The sequence below is a fragment of the Amyelois transitella genome, chromosome 3 (assembly GCF_032362555.1).
Source record: "Amyelois transitella isolate CPQ chromosome 3, ilAmyTran1.1, whole genome shotgun sequence".
Taxonomy (NCBI): Eukaryota; Metazoa; Arthropoda; class Insecta; order Lepidoptera; family Pyralidae; genus Amyelois; species Amyelois transitella.
This window is the reverse complement of record NC_083506.1, coordinates 10,507,615-10,529,598: the sequence shown is the minus strand read 5'-3', so window position 1 is coordinate 10,529,598 and position 21,984 is coordinate 10,507,615. Positions and strand designations below refer to the sequence as shown.

The 21,984-nt window shown below is 34.0% G+C and overlaps 1 protein-coding gene across 1 annotated transcript in view; it reads left to right on the top strand.

Annotated features, from left to right (window-relative positions):
* Positions 1–16,110: 16,110 nt before the first annotated feature.
* The window catches only part of LOC106129782 (uncharacterized), a 120,254-nt gene continuing 114,380 nt past the window's right edge, over positions 16,111–21,984 (top strand). The window contains exon 1 of the mRNA XM_013328447.2: positions 16,111–16,309. The gene's annotated coding sequence lies outside the window, so the exon portion shown is untranslated. The remainder of the gene's footprint in view (positions 16,310–21,984) is intronic.

Below are 21,984 nucleotides of genomic sequence, written 5' to 3'. Positions count from 1 at the left end.
CATCAGGAGCGCGCAATGAATAGTTACACGTATGCAAAACAGCGTAAGTGACAACGCAATGCATGCTTTCATTGTATGCAGCCTTCATTGAACTGCCTGCGTCAGTGCGCTTGCCGCTAAATGTCGATAGAGCTGTTATATCGATAGTGGGAATCGATATCGAGATTATACTATTTTGAATGTCGAATGTCTAATCTCTAATCTCTAAGACGGACTCCCGGCCCCGAAATACTGCTGTGATAAGATAGAGAATATTTTTAATCTCTTTCATCTTGTCGTGTTCTCAGTTGCACCCTCCACTCGTATGCTTCGGGACGGGGAGTACAGAGTTTAGATTAGGCATACCTACTGTAAAAAATATTATTACATCTGACAAAAGAAAAAAATGGATAAATAAATAAACAGTTAATTTATTTAATAATTAATAAAGAAAAACATATACTTAGTGCTGCTTCAATTATAAGGAATAGGATTTTTTTTATTGAAAATTGTGATATACTTGTTCCGATTTTGGAATGTCTTATCTTATTGGCGTTGGGAATGCACGTTCTGTATAACCTATTATTATACATACCTTATATACATACCCTATACGTTACATACTCACATCAGGTTCTGTGTATAGCACTAATTTAGGGAAATTACCTGTTGCGAAGTGTCTACAGCTCGGGGTATACCGAAGAGATTGGAGCGCTTACCGGCCTTCGAATCACAACTGCACATCAGGTGTCGCACAGTCTCCCCTTTCTAACCGACCTACACAGAGGGAGAGTTATCGATATAATATTATCGACACTATCGCTTGCTTACGATCGCCGGCCGGACTTGCTTCAGACATCGCGGCTCGTGTTAACAATAACTTATAGTACTTTCTGCTATCGAGCATATTCAATAGTACGTTTTTCTATCAAAGCTTTTATTTCTCTCATTATGTCTGTGAGAAAAACATGATTTGTGCTTTACTATTGTTTTTAAGATTCTTCGTCTTGTTGAGTTAAAATGGTACAATGGTGGTGACTTTGGAATTTTAGTTATTATTTTAACTGGGTAGACAGAGATTAAAAAGTTTCAAATATTTTTAAATGTCAAAATTCCGCTTGTGTATTTTGTGAAATTGAATTCTAGCCAAATTAATTAACCAATTTTTACGTTCTGCATAAAAAAATCGACCTGGTCTAATCTGTGTTTGTTCTTTACACTCAAGACATGTTTTGACGTGTGTATAATTATAACATATTACTCGTAACATTTTTAACAATCCACACGCTCTCTTAATTAGGATGTCACGAGTTCTTCCAAGGCAAAACCTTGTTATATTCATAAAATGCCCTACGACCAGGACACCACACTACCGTGAGAATTTTGCAAAAATCCTTTTCTATATTTTATTAAGGTTTTCTTGATACCAAATTTTAACAGACTAATTATAATAGCCGTGCGTTCGTTTTACTTATTTATTTTCTTGTATAAAATCCAATTAAATTTATTTCAATGTAAACATAGCCTTAAACAAAGCCTAATGTTTCAATTGAGTCGAGCATAGATTTTCTCGTTCTATCCTACAGCGTATAAGTTAATGCTGACACCACTCTGGGGTGCCTGGGTGTTAGACCACCATCCATCCACCGTAACCACCCATAGATCACGACCTACACTCAACGACAACGCAGCTCGCATAAACAATCTTAATATAGTCGGTAGCTATAGTGAGTTTAGTATAGATGGCGAGGAAACAGATCCTGCAATTTAGAGGTATTTTATTCTGGTAGAAAAAAAATTGCTTCACCTTTTTATTTTAATACACATTAAGCTATTAACGTTTAATATAATTTGACATTATTTTTAACTTTGCGAATTATTTTTAATGTGGTTACCAAATCTTCCAAATTAATACATTACATACATACACACGAGAATATCACTTCTTTATGGTGAGACTGAAGTGCCACATTTAACTGAACGTTAATATTACTACACAATTAGCGTATAAGTCAGTTATCCTTGAAAAAAGAAAAAATACATAATCAATTTATCCATAACTTCAGAGTTTTCAGTGGCCCATTGAGCCAGTCTCTTCTGAAGTATTTTTTTACACATTCAAATTTTTATAAAACTATCAAAAGAGGTCAAGACCACCCGAAATCGACCAGCTTGTACGAAAGTTATGAATGTGGATGAAGCGACAGAAGTATGCAGCGATCATGGCAAGTGGGAAGATGTAGTCTCTGCCTTACTTCGCTGGGAAAGAGGACTGATTTCATACATTTATTTATACATACATACATTCATATGGTCACGTCTATAGCCCTTGCGGGGTAGACAGAGCCAACATTCTTGAAAAGACTGAATGGCCACGTTCAGCTATTTGGCTTTATGATAGAATTGAGATTCAAATAGTGACAGGTTGCTAGCCCATCGCCTAAAACAGAATCCCAAGTTTGTAAGCCTATCCCTTAGTCGCCTTTTACGACATCCATGGGAAAGAGATGGAGTGGTCCTATTCTTTTTTGTATTGGTGCCGGAAACCACACGGCACTGCCGGGAACCACACGGCACCTTTATTTATGTTATATTAAATAAAACATCAAAGTCGGAAGGATAAGTGCCATTATGAAAAAAAAGGAAATGAAATAAATTGAACTTGCGAGATCTGTGCAAAATGTAGCTATAAACGCGTGTATGAGCAGACGATTTGAGATAGATATCTTTCATAACGCAGTAAATAACTCGATACGTGTCGACACCTAGTAACTTACTTTTAACAAAACGATGATATCGTAAAAAACGGTCGGCTATTTCTAGTCTGTGGGAATATGAGGTTAGTTTCTGTTCTGTGGCTTTATAGGCAACTATGTTGAGATCTTTATTTGTTTATTGTATTTTTCTTGGAAATGCGTTTTCTTAACACAAAATAAGTTAACAACTATCAAGTCAAGAGTATCCGAAACCGACGAACTTGCATGAAGAGAGTTATGAATGTGGATGAAGCGAAAGAAGTAGGTATGCAGGGATCGTGGAAAGATGTGGTCACTGCCTACCCACTACCCTAATGTATGTATACTATCCACTAAACGTTAATCCTGGCTCACACCCTTAAGGAAGAACTTTAGGATCCACCTTGACCTACCTGGGTAAGTCAGGTTTTAACATAAAAAGACACCAGTCTTACCTCCGCCAGTTTTGCCTAAAAGAACCTAACCCATATTAGACCCTGGTTACACATACAATTGCCTGAATATTCAGATTTTCACACAATGTTTTCCTTCACCGTAAAAGTATCGAAGCACTCACACTAATAAAGAAAGTTAAAAAAAAATCGTTGTTCAAAAAAACACAAAAACACCTATTCCATCATACATTCCTCGGCATCGCGGCCAATTTTTCACCACTGCATTGAATATGGCGATGAAAAGATTTAACTGTCATATTAATCAGCCTTTAGCTCGGTGAGTTAAGGGTGCTTTATTTATAACTCAAAGAAAGACAACGATAAATACTCGAGGTACCGTAACTGTTGCATCATTGCCGTTTTGACAGGGCAGTTCTCTTTAAATGTATTTTTTTTTTTACTTTTAATATACTTATGGCCAGTATGCGTACATGTTAAGTTGTAATGCGGGCGAAACTGTAGTAACGCCTTTAGAAGTAGGTGGTAATATTGAAAGTAATTTTTGTTTTTTTATTTGAATTTGATTTATTTAAAAAATAATTATATCTATTCAATTGAGTTATTTCTCTTTTCGTTCTTCCTCTCCGTTCCCATGTAGAGGACCCAGGTCAATTTTTTTGACGTATTCAAATATATTTTATTTGAACTCTTTAGTTCTTTGTAAACCACGGTCTCATCTAAATTAGGTCACCATGGACACATTAATCGATGTGTAAAACTATGATAAAAATATGCTGAAACTTATTATTAGCGAATGTTACTACTTTTAAACGTTTCGAACTTCTTATCCGCAAAGGAATCATAAATAAGTCAAACATTCAGTAATCACTTTTTGCATTCACCATTTCACCTTTCGCATTCGATATTCCAAACGGTGCATCCTAATTTAATAACGTAATAAACTCGCGCGGCAACAGAATACGCGCCTTAAATTCTGAACACCTCGCCGCCTTAGGGCGGTTCCACACTACATCCGATTCGAATCCGAACCGAATCCGTAAAAAGCGGTCCGAAGTGTAGCCGTTAAACTATTTGTAAGTATATAATAATCTCTCCCGTAAAAAAAAAGAAATTTTTGCTTCTATCCAAGTTTGAACTAAATACAAAATACGTACAAATATAGAGGTTAGCCGGGGGATGTGGTGGGAGTAACGGTCATTCAGTAACAATTGAGAATTCACATAGAGATATTGACAAGGAACAAAGGGCAACCAGAATGTACTCCTGAGGTTGGTATCAAAAAAAGGTGGACAGGCCAGTTAGTGAGTGAGGTAATCTATACGATTACAAAATAATAAACCACATTCAAATTTAACTACAACAAAATTTTACGACTTTTTAAAACACAATATGTTGTATAGCAGATATAATGTACACAGACTGAAATATATTGTGACGTTTAGGTAAAACGTCACAGGTAAGTATGATGAGAGAGAATTTAAAAATACATAGAATAACGACAATCCTTACTGGACTTGTTTTACAATTTTTAAGAGAGCCTGGGATTAGCTATAGCCACGAGATTCAGCAATTACCCTCTTGAAAATAGCGAGCTATAGCCGTGTGGCTCCCGGCATTAATAAAAAAAGAAAAGGACCACTCCATCTCGTTCCCATGGATGTCGTAAAAGGCGACTAAGGGATAGGCTTATAAACTTTAGGTTCTACAGGCGATAAACAAGCAACCTGTCACTATTTGAATATCAATTGTATCTTTAAGCCAAACAGCTGAACGTGGCATATATAGAGCTAACAGTCTTGAAAAGACTGTTCAAGACTGTTAGCTCTGTCTACCCCGCAAGGGATATAGACGTGATTATATGTATGTATGTAAGATAGCGAGCTTCTTGGTGAGCGCTGAAGTAGACCAGAGGCGATGATCCGGGGCGTGTGCGGTAGTGTCCCCGGGCGGTGAAGAGGATGTAAGGGCGACTGCAGCGGCACGACGTCACACTATAACTTTATTTAACGGACACGGATCGGACGCAGTGTAAACCCGCCTTTACATACTGTTACGTTCCGGGGAGGGCCTGGATTTACGACAAGTCTCCCGGGATCGCGGCGGGCGGTATGACACAATTGCAATGACCGCATTCACAGTTACGGTACTCATCTGATTGACTGTTATTTAATTAGGTCGCTTAACATTCATAACTAGCTGCGCTGCGAGGCTTTGCTCCTGTGAGAATTTCGGGATATATGTAAATTCCAGGTTGTATTCTAATCCATACCTAATAAAATCAAAATCCGTCTAAGTTTTGCGCGTATGAGTATTTATAATATTTTTTTAAAGTTGAATATTGATTGTTAAGCATAAAGTTTGGGGATTTAAATAATTAATCAATAAAAAGGTTTATATGTAAATAATAAATTATTATATTGAAATATTGGAAAAACCTACTTACAGTTTGTTATTCAAACTGAATTACGATATAGGTATATATATATATAATAAATATTTTCAATATAATATAGGTATATATATAGGTTTTTAACAGATCCTGTAAGTGGTTTCATCAATTAGGTACCCTGATAATTATCCTGTGAATTTCAAACTCCCAAAAAGCTTTTGTTTCATCAATAAGTATAAAAAATCTGTTGCTTACTAAATATATATGTATGTATTTAATTTAAGTTTTCCGTCGTGACTTTTATGAAATGACAATACATATTCAAGAATTCAAAATCAATGTTAACTGGCTGGTTTAAAAAATAAAAATAAAGAAGACCCATATTACGAGTATTAAAGCAATGTAACGGAACGTGTCGAAATAATATCGCGAAGACTCACAGCGTCGGTGTTCGTGTAACCAAATACCGCGTTTCCTCATTAAAAAAAAAATATTTAGCTACAATTTTGAGCTTTATATTTAAGACATTAAAGTTGAAAGGATTTATAAAGAAAAATATCCAAAAATACGCCGCCTACATTTCGCCAAAAATGTTATTTGTCTCCTCCATTATGCGAACAATGGACCGTTAAGTACACAGCGGCGCTTCCTTATAAAAGTTATAAAACACTCTACAAACGCTATCCACTCGCCATCGAAATTTCCAGAATGTTTTTGGCAAAGAAGTTTTACCCTCTAAAACGCAAGTCTGATAAATGCTTAGTGACGAGTATGATATTATCTCCTTTATTGTTGCTCCTGATATGTTACATTTCACCTGATATAAATATGAATGATGATGACCTGATGACGGCACATGAGGTTATTTAAAATTTGTACTTAAATAAGTACAAATGTTCATTTTGTTTTACGCTTGCATTCAGCGCACCTCTCAAATCGCTCGCTCCTTAATTATCTGCTAAGACATGGAATGTTTTTTATTTAAAGACCTTAAATTTTACGTATCAGAAAAACATTATTATATTTTCCCATTCCATAAAAATAAATGGCATATGTTAAACACAAATTTCATTAATTCCGTAATATTCTGAAAAGTTTCTTAACGACTGTACTTCTATTAATAGTTGAAAGGATTATTTTTACGAGCAGAGTACAACAGTTTAAAAACTTTTAAGTATATATTTATTGACTGTACGAAACTGTAACATTAAAAAAGTTGTAAGCATTTGTTGGTCAAATACGATTCAAATAACCATTCGTCGTTCCCAAATGTTTCATTTGGCGCACCAAATTGCAATATTTATTTGAATATCAATGAGGGTAAAATATGATTTGTAGGCATAAGGTTTATGTCTTAATAATCAATAAAAGCTATTATTAAGGGCTTTTACGAGACTATAAATTTGGCGATGTCATTAATAAATATTTATTTATGATTAATGTAATAATAATTAATTTATTGAAGGAGTTTGCGTTTCTGCGCTTCATATTTCTACGAACTTGAATTCAATTTGTTCTGGTACTTGTATCGGGCGGACCAGGTAGGGTTGCCATATAAAAAAATAAAATATATTACCCTAATAATTAGATGATTTGCTAGTATCTAAATAAAGTCGGGTTTTTAAGGTAATTTAATCAAACAAGTTTATGTACGAGGTCTATCAAAAACCAGAGCGATTTTATATAAGTTAAACCTTAACGAAAAATAGCAAAAACCTTACAGAGGAGTGTTATAAACACTCCTCTCTGCACGAGTTCGTATCTCTTTGGTATTGGATTTACTACAAATATTATAAATAAAATAATATTAAAAAAAAATTTGTGACTGCTTTTACTCTACCAAGCAAAAATTACTTGATGTATCAAACAAAACTTTATGTTTTTAAGTTAATGACACGATTTATAGAATCTTTTAAAACGATTTTTAGTTAATTAACTGCATGTAATGGTCCTTTTCTTTTATTGATGCCGGGAACTATTAACTAATTTATTATTTTTATTAAAAACAAGATCACATGATTGATGACCCTAACCCGTTATATATATCGGAGGGAGACAGATGGGCCGCGGAAGTATGGACAATGATGTATGTGCTCTTGAAATGTACTCTTTTTATTAATATTTGTCGGAACCAACGGTGCCTGAGGCTTGTCGTGTTGATTTTGAAGCCGCGAATGCTAGTCGATTTTTTTAAATTTCTTTTTGTATTTTTTTAAGTGTACCTAATTAGGTATGTAATTACATAACATACATACATACGTATAATCACGTCTATATCCCTTGCGAGGTAGACAGAGCCCACAGTCTTAAAAAGACTGATAGGCCACGTTCAGTTGTTTGGATTGATGATAGACATAAGTTACTTTTTTGGAAAACGTAGTGTAGTGAAGCCACGCGCAAAAGCTAATAAACTGAATTTTAGTGTTACAAAAACGTAGTCATAAACTCCTGAGAAAATAAGGTTTTTCTTATATTATTCCAGAAGCAATAAACAAAATTTCAATAATCAAAATATCGCTTCATCGCAATCGGAAATACGTGCGAATATTATTTGCGATCGAATAAAATTAATCGATTTTTAACGTTCGCCGATTAATTTCGGGTCATGTTAAGAATAATAGGATTTTAAATGCATTTCGGTTGCTGTAATGCATCATGCAAGCCTTGTGAAACTGAATAAAATTATCATTAGCTCGTTTGCGAGACCTTAAGCCGCATGTTTATAAAAAAAACACTTTCCCTTTAGATGACATTGGCATTTCAGGGTTATTTATTAGATGGTCTCAAATTGAAAGATACCAAAATCATCAAAAAATCCCATTTCGTTTAAAGATGAATAAAAGTTACTGCTAACATTAGTTGTCTCGTTCGAAATGTATAGGAAATGAAAGAGATCTATATACAATTATGCTTCTCAGTAAGAAGTTTCTACCAATTTCCAAACTTTAAAGTCGTGCCTTCGCCAATATATGAAATGCAACGGACGTTTTTACCCTAATTCGCTAAGCAAAAAATATAACTGTCGGAAGGCGCCGTCCTAATGTCAAAACAACAAAAAAGGCTCAGTTTCTGCGGAAAATCTTTAAAAACTCCCTGTTAAAAATATTGTGAAATATTGAAGTTATAATCGCTAAGTTCGGATAATCTGGTGTGATGCATACATACATATGGTCACGTCTATATCCCATGCGGGGTAGACAGAGCCAACAGTCTTGAAGACTAAATGGCCACGTTCAGCTATTTGGCTTAATGATCTCTTTGAAATTACAGAAAAAAAAACAAGTTTTTAAATATGGTTATTTCTAAATTTAAAAAAATATTTTAAAAAATCGATATGATCTTGTGACGACGTTTCTTAACCTAAGTATATGACCGAAAGCGATTTTTATAGGTTCGGGGAAAAAAACACAATCTATGCACATAATTCATTTAAATTATAATTAGATTTCCAAGGTCGTTTATACTGACTCATCGGGTACAAGTGTCAATGAATTCAAGTTCATTTTGGGTGTGACTGTATGATGTCATATTTGAATCTCTCAGTGTCACAATGCATTAAACAGTTATACAAACAATGTCTCAGTGGTCGTACATTGGTTATCAATATTTAATGAACATTTGTTGTACGTGGATGTTGTGAAAATGCAAACATATGGAGATGACATTTGCAAGTTAATAACGGAATTATAAAGTAGGTACTTCATAAGTAATTATGTAGATAAAAATATAAAACCCAGGCCAATTAGGGAAAATTTGTTTATCATGCCCTGGCCGGGATTTGAACCCGGAACTTCTGCGTTTGTATTCAGGAAATAAAGTGGAAAGTGTTAGGGAAAACCTGGTAAATAATTATTTGGTTTATAAAAAAAATGTTTTCATTTCTATAAAAAAATTCCTCTAAAACTACAAAATTTAACGAACCTACGTTTAAAAAAAAATTGAATCAATATCCATAAAAACCAATAATCCGGCGCTTTGAGATGTGCGTCAGTCAGTCAATTCATTCTACTAAAGATTCCACGAAATTCCCGCGGGAACGGAAATAAGTAGAATTTTTCATTCCACGCGGCCGGAAACGTGGGCGTATTCCGTAATATACATATAAATAGATTTTATCTTTTTAGTGGGAATCATGTGTCGGGCAAATTCATAATTATTTATTAACCAAACAAAAACAAATCTAATTTGAGTGAAAAAAAACCATGTTAGACGATCATTCTGCATTGATATGGCTATGTGAAGCGTTAGATACGTGTATAACAAAAGAGGGTGAGTTGTGCAGAACTAAAGGGACTAAGAGTTTTTGAAGAGAGTCAAGAAAAAAAAAAAAAATTTTGAGACAAACGCGAGAACCGCGAACTCCTCTCATGTCTTGGCTCCCGGAAGGTTGGCAGAACCATGGGTGGCGGTGGCCCAATATATAATGCCCATTATTAGATAATATATAATAAGTCTGGTCAAGAGTACCCGAAACCGCCGAGATTGTATAAAGAGAGTTATGAATGTGGATAAAGCGAAGGAAGTATGCAGAGATCGTGGCAAGTAGAAAGATGTAGTCTCTGCCTACCCCTCCGGGAAAAGGGTGTGATTTTATGTATGTATGTATATTATATAAAGTGAGATAGTCCATTCATAAATAAGGTTTTTTTAGGATCTTAACTCGTTGTTCGTAAAAATGTTTATCTGTGTAACATTACATATAAAATATTCACGTTGCGAATATGATGTCACACGCAGAAGGAAAATCTCTAAGGTAAGGTCAATGAACGGCCGTAAAACCTTAAAAGGGAATTATTATGTGGCTACTTTACTTTTGTGGGTTGAAAATGGAATCGTTTTGGGTATTTAAACCTTTTTGGTCACGCTAATTGTTCTGAAAAAGATCGCTTAAGAGTTAAGCTCAGTTTATTTACATTTTTAAGTTTAAATTACTTTCAGTAGAGTGAGCAACCTACTGAAAGTATCTTTAAAAAGACTGAAATAGGGACAGGTCGCTAGTCCCCAAGTCACCTCTTACGATAGACATAAAAAAGATATGGTGTAGTCCATTCTAAACTGCCAGTAACGCGGCACCGCGGGATAACAGGTTATTAAAAAAAAACGTTCTCGAATCCTTAACAAGAAGCTTTCTAATAAGACATTCTTTATCCTTCTAGGCAAATATAGGCCACGTCACAATTCTCTGAATGGGTTTTACCAGCTCTCCGGAGATATGTGACGTAGATATGTGTCAGAAGTCAAACTGGCGGCGTCTTGTAGGCAAGTATGTTTACCTTGTGCCTAATTCGCTAAATTATATGATATGCATGCGGAATTTTAAAACGCTTAAGTGTTGATTGTGTTGCTGTGTCATAACTGTTGAAGTCATGAACAAAAGACTTTCATGAAAACGATAATAATCATCATTTTTCTATACATCCTTCGTCCTTATTTATTTAAGTTTATGCAACAAAATATCAAGACTATTGACAATGAAGGTTAAACTTAGTGCTTGTGTCTATAAATTCGCATTTAAGATATAGCGGTTATTCCCGGTTGCGTCATCAGTTCTTGGGAAAGGAACCTGGGATCCGCTGTGAATGAAATGAATTGAATTAAGCCATAATCGTATTGATTATGGCTTAATTCAATTCATTTCATTTATTCCATACAATAATAAAAATTGTGGCGAAAATTACAATACACAAAATTCATAAAAATATATATTATCTAAAATTTGACTTTGTGACTAAGTGGTAGGTTGCTAGACCATGAGATAAAAGAAGAATCTGATGTTTACATATTTATTTAATCTGCGATGCGCTTATCCCCTTAGTCGCCTTTAACGACACCCGTACGAGTGCTACATAAAAGATTATAATTATTTATCCTCAATTGGATATCGATTTAAAACGGAACTTTAATGAGTAACAGATGGTTTGTACAGCAAAGCAAAAAAAAGGTAGATCAGTGACGATTATAAATTTTGCAACGGCCCGGGGTCTCCCACTATGACGTGTCCTATTCTTTGAAATTTACAAATATGAAATGCAATGTTGCCATTAACTTGGGTAATTTTGATTCTGATTTCAAATAAGTGAAAGAAAAGTTAGCTTAGGATTCGATTTTTTTTTTACCACGAGTATATTTATCAGAATTGAATGAAATTTTAAATTCTCGTTAATTTTTCAACTCTACAAACAACTTACTAGCTGACAGTTCATTATAATAACTTTATGGTTAAAATCAAGGTTCCATGAATGACAATAAGACGTTTACGTGATTGCAAAATATCAATGAATCTATTCACTTGACGCATATTTTGTTTGTGTGTCTGATTGAAGAAAATATCAAAACGTTTTGATTAACATGTTTTTTATACAAATAACTTCAGTTATATGACAACGAACGCTGATCAACTCATCTTGAGGCAAAAATGTCACGGCCATCTTAACTCTAGTCATGTGAATGCGACAGATTAATTACAATGTGACGATCGCAGGTTCGTCGCTGGCGCAACTAAAAATCGATTATTTTAGGTCAATGTCGAGATTAAAAAATGGTAAAGAACCGTGCTCATTAGCTGAGCGCCCTGGGGCGACCTACACATAGTGTATCAAATTGTTGTTTAAACAAAAAGTTTGTAAAATAATCATTATTATATCCTAACGTGACCTTAACGTATTATTTTGGAGGGTCATTGCTAATATAAATAACTATAAAGAACACTTTGAAAATATTTTTACATCGAACAAATGAGTACTTATTCTAATTGTCTGTCAAATTATTTAAAAAAAATAACACGGATTGAGTTAGTTCCAAAGACTCATTCAACGATACTTTAAATGGGTACATGTAAAAACAATCATCCACTGATGAGCCAGGGAAATGAGAAAAAGTTTTTCATCATGACTTGACTGGGATTCGAACCCAGTGACGCATAGACCAGCACACTACCACTACGGTATAGAGATCTACAAAAAAAAACTACCTCGAAGATAGCGATGCAAAGAATTTCATATTCGAATTTTGTATATGGTCTATTACATATACTATCATCCTACTACCTGACGCACCACTCATAGTGAGGTGCATATAGTAATTATGCGTTTCTTCGACATGTGGGATGAGCTGACTAGTCAAGGCCCAGTCTAGGAGATGACAACGTCTTATGTTAATTATAATGAGGAATTAGTATCGTGACTTTATTATCGTTTACATATATACATACGTCTCCATTCCTTAAGGGGTACAGAGCCAACAGTCTCACAAATACTGAAAGGCCAGGCCAGCTGTTTGACTTAATGATAGAATTGAGATTCAAATAGTGACAGCCTACCGCCTAAAGAAGAATCCCAAATTAGTAAACCTATCCCTTAGTCACCTTTTACCACATCCATACATATGTACATATAATCACGTATCCATCTGTTGTCAGTGGCATCCCTTGTAGGTAAATTTGCCAGTTAAAATTAGGAATACTTCATTTAGGTAAAATATATACGTAGTTCTCCAACTACATATTCCAATCATAAACTTTCATACGAAATTGTGTATTGTCTTTTATTAAACAACTTTTATTATAGTAGAAAGTGTGTAGCACTTTCAAACATACTGTCCATGAACATTGGCACACATACCCACAAAACATTTATCTTACGTGCCAGTTATTTATATATCTTTATCTCGATTGGTAATTAAAACGGAATTTGTTTTCGTTTTGACCAGGAGACACTTTCGCTAGTACCGGTTCGTACAGTACATTTAGATCCATATATATTTAGACAACTTTTGCTACGCGAAGAAAAATTTTGGGAAAGTACATGTAGTGTGAATTTTGAAAAATCCTTTTTTTTTTAATTTTGTTGTTTTTTTTTCAAATTACGAACTAAATTATCAATATTATGTTTTTTTTATTAGTTATATTACGATGTTTAATAGACTTGTAACATGAAAATATTCTTATTTTGAAAAGGATGCGAAGGAATTGAACATATATCTAAAGTTTTGCTTACTTGTGTGTAGATAAAACATATTGTGTGCCACTGGATTTTTTGCACGTGCCAAGTTTATAAGTCCATCAAGTTTAAGACTTGCAAACTTGGGATTCTTTTTTTCTTGTCACTATATCTTTATCTAAATTTCTGTCACGTGACCTTCGTATTCTTCGTGAACTATCATGTTTACCTCATAAAGAAAATACATGATGTGTGTGTGTAATTTGCAGGTAACTGTACCTCCGAAATTAGGCTGTCATCAACTTGTATCAAGTGATAACGTAGTTGTTTCAAACGAGTTTTTTATTTGGCTTTTGTGAGAAAGTAATAGATTTTTTATCACAATATATTTCGATAGACTAATTAAATATAATATTAGAATTAAGACTTAAGATATTCAAAAATATTTAATTTTTCAAGGGAATTTAGACCCGATTTAAACTGAGAAGGATTTCATTTTCTTCTTCTAAAGAACAACATAATTTTTTTTAACTTTCCCATGGATAGCGACTAAGGGATAGGCTAATAAACTTGGAATTCTTCTTTTATGCGATGGGCTAGCAACCTGTCACTATTTGAGTCTTAATTCCATCATTAAGCCATACAGCTGAACGAGGCCATTCAGTCTTTTCAAGACTGTTGGCTTTGTCTACCCCGCAAGGGATAAAGACTGAAACTGACTCTTGGCTCTGTTTTCTACACCAAAATTCTTAATTACCATTAATAAACCTTTAAATTATGACAAGCTTCACCATAATTTACTTGACAGCCTTACGATGCCCGATTTTAATTATATGATGAGATTGACGGGCGATAAAGTCAATCTATTTTATTGTAAAATCTGAAATCATCTCTTATCTTTGACGCAGTTTGATTCCAAGAAAAAATTTATTAAAGACAATCCGAACTAAAATTATAAATGCGAAAATAAGTTTATTTGTTTGTATGTTGCTTTGTTATTATTCACATGTTGTCTACTGAAAATTATATATCTCTGAATTATATCACGTATATATAATTAAGAGTCTGGAGATGGACATAGGGTACTTTTATGCCAGTTAAAACTGTAATGTACGTGAGATTTGCGAAAACCTGTAGCGAAGCGGCGGATAAAGGCTAGTTTTATTAGATTTATGGAAAATAATTGTTATTTCAATGTTTTTATAAGGATTTATTGGTTCTTATTAGTAGAATATTAAACACACCAACACACACCTATTATACCTTCATCCCTTTACGAGGTAAACCGAGCCAACAGTTTTAAAAAAGACTGACAGGCCACGTTCATCTGTTTGGCTTAATGATACTCGTAGAATTGAGATTATAATAGTGACAGGTTGCTAACCCATCGCCTAAAAGAATGTACCAAATTTCACCAAAGTTGGTTCACTGATTTAGCCTGAGTTACTTTCGCTTTTGTAACATTAGTATGGTTTCAGATACATACATACATACATATGGTCACGTCTATATCCCTTGCGGGGTAGACAGAGCCAACTGTCTTGAAAAGATTGAATCACCTTCAGCTATTTGGCTTAATGATAGAATTGAGATTCAAATAGTGACAAGTGTTGCTAACCCATCGCCTAAAAAAGAATCCCAAGTTTGTGAGCCTATCACTTAGTCGCCTTTTACGACATCCATGGGAAAGAGATGGAGTGGTCCTATTCTTTTTTATATTGGTGCCGGGAACCACACGGCACTGCCGGGAACCACACGGGTTTCTGATATTACTACAAAATTACCAACAAAATGCCATATCATTATAAAAGAATGTCCAATGTGAAATATGACATTGAGGCTGATCTGCTCTCTACGTCAGAACGGCCGTCGCGCGCCTGATATGGTATTTATGGCCTTTGACTACTGGGGAAAATATATGCTCCATCTAGATCCGTGTAGATCTACGGACGTGAGTTATACGCTTATGATTTTAATTGTAAGAGATTTATCATCAAGGAATGTGTGTCTGCGTTACTTAGTGGCAGACAATGTAGAACCAAAACTACTGTAGATCGGTGTAATTAGGCATGTTTTATTAGATAAACATATACTTAGATATAATATGATACTTAGAAAGCAAAATTAAGGAGTATATAAATTATACAATTTTGAAGATATAGTGATCTTATGTTTTATGCGAGTGGAATTAGGTCTTAGATTAGAAATAAATAAAATTCTGTGTAAAAGATTGCTATTCAAAGTCATTAAAAATTGTTATGTGCTTTTGTGCTAGGCTTGCTTCCAAGTAAATTAAAAAAAAATGTGCATTATTGCATTTCGATTTCATAGAATTATATCGTAATCGCTTAATGTTATCTTACTTAAAAAATGATTATTCTATATCTGATCTAAATATAATTTTTTACCATTAAAATTGTTCCACTCTTTTTACAAAATTTCAACGAATTATTCATTGGTCATAAACCTTGACCATGTGATCAATTGGAGAGTTTCCTTAAGTCATCAATCCTTGACCATGCAATTGGAAATCTCATCCGCCTCATCTCATGACTCGATCCAAAATGAGTGTCTCGATAGCAAGGTGATTAGTATTTCGGGCGTCGATGGTGGGAGTCACGGACGCAGTCTCTTGCCGCCAGCCGTGTCGCGCGCCCGCCCCGTGCCGCAGCGCGCACCGTACTGACGCGCGAACTTTGAAAATTCAAAAGCGAACACTCGAATTTTCAAAAATCGAACCTTGTGTTTTTAATAAAACAGTGAATCTCTGTGTTGTGTGGTTGTATCAGTGATCCTCGATTGCCAGTATCACCGTTTTTCGGAGCAACTTTCACTTCGGAGTTTTTGCAAGTGGTGAGTGTTTTTCGCTTATTTTAATCAGTCGCGTAATTGTCCGAGGTTGTTACACAATGTCGTCTTGTTCGATATTCGGAAACTGTGACGACATTGTTCAGTTTCATGAAAAAAGTGTCTGGCAACACTTATTAGTGTGTACCGTCCCTAATTGTAGACTCGAATTGCGGAACTAGAATAACGCGTTTAATATTATTTTAATGGGCACCAATTAAGTAAAATTCTGCTGCTAAGGTGAATGAGTAATTTGCGGTAGTAGAGTAATTAAGATGGTTGCATAAGAGAAACAGCGTAAGAATAAAGTCGGTCTGTTACATGCTTGTTTAAAAATAACTTAGAACACGTTTGTTAACATACATAATTTCCTTGTTTGTAATTTTTTTGTAAAGCGCGATCATTAACACATATTTTTATACTTTTTTATACGTCAGATAAAAATTAAGGATTTGATTCCATGTTACTGTAGTTTAGGCCATTATTTTTATTTCTTATAATATGCTGTAAGGTCAATCTATCTTATAAAATTTACTTAATTCAAAAATAATATATCCGAGTACGAGGCGCGTTGATGTCGTTTGTATGCACGCTATTGTAGCGGCAGCGAGCGAGAATCAAAATAGCATTTCTCTTTACTCAATAAAAGTTCAGTTTTGATTTTTTGTGTTAAAATTCGCGACAGTTTTCATTTGCCTCTTGGGAAATTAAATCAGGTCAACCAAGCGATGAAAACAAAATGAAAATTAATTAAAGTTAAATTTTTTAAACATGTTAAAAAATATAAAAATAACATTCAGTACCGAAAACTTTATTTTTTAACCGACGTCAAAAAAAAGGAGGAGGTTCTCTATTCGACCGTATTTCTTTTTTTCTCTTCTTCACAATAATACGACCTTGTCCTATTTCTGCAAAGGTTTTCATTGAAAGTAATGATACACATAGTTGGCAACACGATAGGCATTTAATGTTGCACGGAACGTAAATATGTGTAATTACTCTTGTGTATGTACTTATTCACGTTAGCTAGCGTACAGGGGGGGACATAGAAAATCAGACAAATGTACAGTAACCCGCAGAGACGACCGCCCTACGAGTTGTACAAATAATGCAATAACTGTTTTGTAATTTTTTATATATATTTTATGTGCAATACATTTATTTTACAAACAAACAAACAAACAAAAATCATAGGGTGTCAAGTTTTTCTGCAGGCTCCTATAAAATAATTAATGAGGTCAAGTTTAGTTCAAGTACAGTGTAGTGAAAAACAAATTAGCTTAAATAAATGGTATATACGTGACAAATGACACTCAACAATACTATAGGTATTCAATGCTTATATATGTAGATAAACATTGAAGACCCAGGTCAATTAGAAAAAGTTCGTTTCTTATAATGCCCTGATCGGGATTCGAACCCGGGACAAACTATGCCATAGACAAGCGCACTACTGCTGCGCCATAAAGCTCTTACAGGTCACCAAAAACAATAAAGTATACGTTATATGCTTTAAAAATATATATTTAACATCCTTTTTATCATCAACTGTCTGTAAAATTATAAGAATCGATCGTTTTGATACAAACCAGTATACCACGTCAATATCCCTTGCGGGGTACACGGAGCTAACAATCTTAAAAAGACTGAAAGGTCACGTTCAGCTGTAAGGCTTTATAACGGAATTCAGATTAAAATAATGACAATCTGTCACTATTTAGCACATCGCTTAAAAGAAGAATACCAAGTGTATTAGCCTATCCCTTAGTCGCATTTAAAGACATCCATGTGAAAGAGATGGAGTGGTCTATTCTCTTGTGCCGAGAACCACTTGGTCACAATAGTATTTGAATTTTTGACACAAAAGTTGTTTACTAGTGCTTTTTTGTAAACTTGTAAGATAGAAAGGTCATATTAGGTAAACTTTACCGGAAACCAATCATCTTAATTAATAATATTCAATTAAATTACAAACATATTGTATAAAATCCTTTTTATTCAAATTTACATGAAGTTGTTCAATAAAAGTAAATTATTCCCAAGGTTTCTAAAGCTTGCCTTACGACATCGCCATATTAATTTGTTTGGCAAAACTTAGAGATTATGTCATCAATAGCGCTGTATAATTTAACCTTTGATAAAAATAATTAATTATCATCGCCAATGATATCATTTTGTACTCACTGTTATAAAAATATGATATTACTAGAAGCCGCCCGCTACTTCGTTTGCGTGGAATCATTCTCGCGGGGACTCCGGGATAAAAAGTAGCTAGCTATATGTAGGTATGTTATTCTGGGTCTTTAGCTACCTACATACCAAATTTCATCGTAATCGGTTCGGTAGTTTTTGCGTGAAAGAGTAACAATCATCCATACTGACATACAAACTATCGCATTTATAATATTAGTAGGATTATCGTGAGTATTTTTATAAACTGAGATATTGTGATATTTATTAATTTAGTTGACTATTCTTCATTGTCATTTCTATCATAAACGTCGCCTATTGGTTTTTTCAGGGCTCTGCCTACCCTGAAAGTAATATAGACGTGATTATATGTGTGTATGTATGTTCTTCATTGTCTACTAGCTTTTGCCCGTAGATCTGCACACGAGAAGCTAAAACACCCGTTCCGTTCGACTTCTTTGAGGTAACTTAACTCATTATTTATAAAAAAACGATCAAAATAGTCGTAGCCGAATTTAAACTAGACGTCATGTGATTACATTAACTGTTCGATTTTATTGAAATTTAAAAAAAAGTTACGCTTTACTTTTAAAATGTAGATAAGCGTCTGAAAACTTCCAATGTAATGAATAGTTGGAAAAATGTTAGTGTCCAAAATTGAATAGTACTCTTTGGAAAATTCCTCTTGCTATTTATTATAATATAAACAATAACAAGGAGAAAACATTAAAATAATTCTTATGCAAATATTGACATTAATCTACGCTCGGCCACCGGCGAAAGTGGGACAGACCACGCCCTCAGCATCACAGTACAAATTAACATAAAAATAAAACCTATTCGTCTATAGCTCTCTCTTATCATATCTACGGTTTTTTTATAGCCTGTGGCGCAGTGTTAAGGAATACCTTCGATTCGAAATATAAAAATTACTATTTTATAGCAGCCTGTCTCTATTTGAATCACAATTCAATTATTCCATCAAGCCACAAAGCTGTACGTGGCCTTTCAGTCTTTTCAATTCTGTTGGCTCTGTCTACGCCGCATGGAATATAGACGTAATTATATGTATTTATGTTGTATAAAAAAATATTGAGTAAGCCCCAAAGTAAATGCAAAACTTGTGTAACTAACTCAACGATACCATTCAGGGCAGTGTTCGTTTTTCGTCGTGACCTTACCGGGGGATCAAACTTTACTTAATTGCTTTTTACGACTTCCACTGAAAGAAAATTTAGGTGACCCTATTTAACTATTATCGGAAACCATATATCTAAATTGCCTAACCCATTCGCCCATAGAATTAAACTCAAATACATTCAACAAATCAGGAACCCCACCGAAATTTCGTGAATGGAAACCTAATGGCGCGTTTAACCGTTGTTAATAACACAACAGTTATCCGTTATTGTTATCGTTGACAATAACATGTTGACAGGTGATTGTGTAACCGATCGTGTGTGAACTCTTATTGTAGGTTATGTGCAGTCATGACCAGTAGCGTTGTGGTGACGTACAATGGGCCCTTGAAGGTTTTAACGCCCATCTCAATTTGTAGCGGTAATACTGAATCTCAGTTTGTTGATTTTAAGAGCCTTTACATCAATAATACTTACTGGTGTTAGTACAATTGAACTAAAAAAAAAGTATAAAATACATATTCTCGCTCTTCGTAGAGAGTTTTTTTTTTGTGATGGACACTGTTAGAAAAAGACAGATCCCTTTGTAGATCCATTTCCTGCCAAATTGGTCACATAAATATTTTAATTATAATATTTAATCAAATTGACATTCAAAATGCTGTAAGACTTCTGGGCACATTCTTGCAGGTTGATACTCTATAGGGACTATACAGTTTATTAATTTATTTTTCATAAATTTTTCTTACTTTATGTGTAAGTAAATTTAAATTACAATACAATAAGTATAATATTACAATCAAAAATATTTCAATAACTTAATTTTATATAAACCTCATGAATTTTCGTTACTATTGACCAAGCAATTAGCATTTAAATAACTGTTTGAATTAAACATGTTATTTTATAAATAACTACTTATGTAACAGCTATATGTTTCCGATGTGGGCGATGTAACACAAGATCGGATCGCGGGTTTACTCGCATTTCCGAGTGTAAAGGCCATCGGAAGCACATAATTTCGGAGTATCTTTTCAACTATTATCTTTTCTGATCCTAGAAACGCGTGTTCCTTTAGAAAAAATACAAATGATTGTAAACCTTATTGGTGTTAGTTGAGGTTCATAATTGTACTTTATCTCTTGTATGTAATCGATACAAAATTACTAAATTGGCTTCTTCTGAGCTGATATGTAAGTGAGTTGGGTTTGTTGCCGAACAGACTATTAAGACATTAAATATAGTCACGTCTTTATCCCTTGCGGTGTAGAAAGAGTCAACAGTCTATAACTAATATTTATTTATTATAATATTCTATATTTGAATGTTTTTTTATTAATTGAGAAATAATAGAATGTATATGATAAATTTAGACGGTATATGACAAATTAATAATAACGTGACAAATGACAACCAATAAGTTTTGATGATGCTTTTGGCATTGGCTTCAAATTCTTAAAGAAGTATTGGCAACAGCTTGTGTGATGTATGTCTAACTACACCTGCTGATTGCATCACTGCAATTAGCCTTGCGACAATGCAGCCGCTGGGTATAAGGTGGATTGAAAGTGAAGCCATATTGATATAGCAATGTTATATAAAGTTCTTATTCGTGGCTATGTACTACGTCACAATTTTGAAGGCTGAATCGCGCTGTCGAAGCCACGGTAGTTGGGTTCTCCAAATTTGTTTTTTATTTTAGCTATACTAAGGCTAAAAGACCTTTTTTATTGGCCATCACTAAAAGCATTAAGTTGGATTGAAGATAAATTCGAATATGTGCATTGTTTATTATACAAATTTATTTATTCCATTCTATCCATCTAAATAAGTGTAATCATTAACAACACATATTTGGGAGAAGCTCTGTCATCTTTAAACAAAATATTTGGACTGGAATAAAACTCTGTTCAGTAATAATGATCGACATGTAAAACAAATACAGTACAATAAGTGTAAACTAAATTATCAATTAGTAAGTTCCAAATATAACCTAAAAACACTGTTAATCAAAACTTGAACGCTAATATTGATCGCATCATTAGTAACATGATCCATACTAATAAATTTTCTTTGGTTTTACAATGAATTAATTCACGAAATTCCTGCCTCGTGGATGTAGTATATTAACAATGAATTATAAGTGGAAACTAATTCGAAGCCGGTCGTAAAACTAGTTTCGATTGGCTAGCTAAGGTCGCTTTAGAAATTAATATGTACGATGGTATGAGGTGTAATCAGAAACATAAAGCTATTTTTACATAGTATTTTTCGTTAGTAATAGGCGGTTCAAGTTTCTTTAAAAAGGTAAAGTATTTACCAAAACGATTTTAAATAAGAGTAAGGTATTAA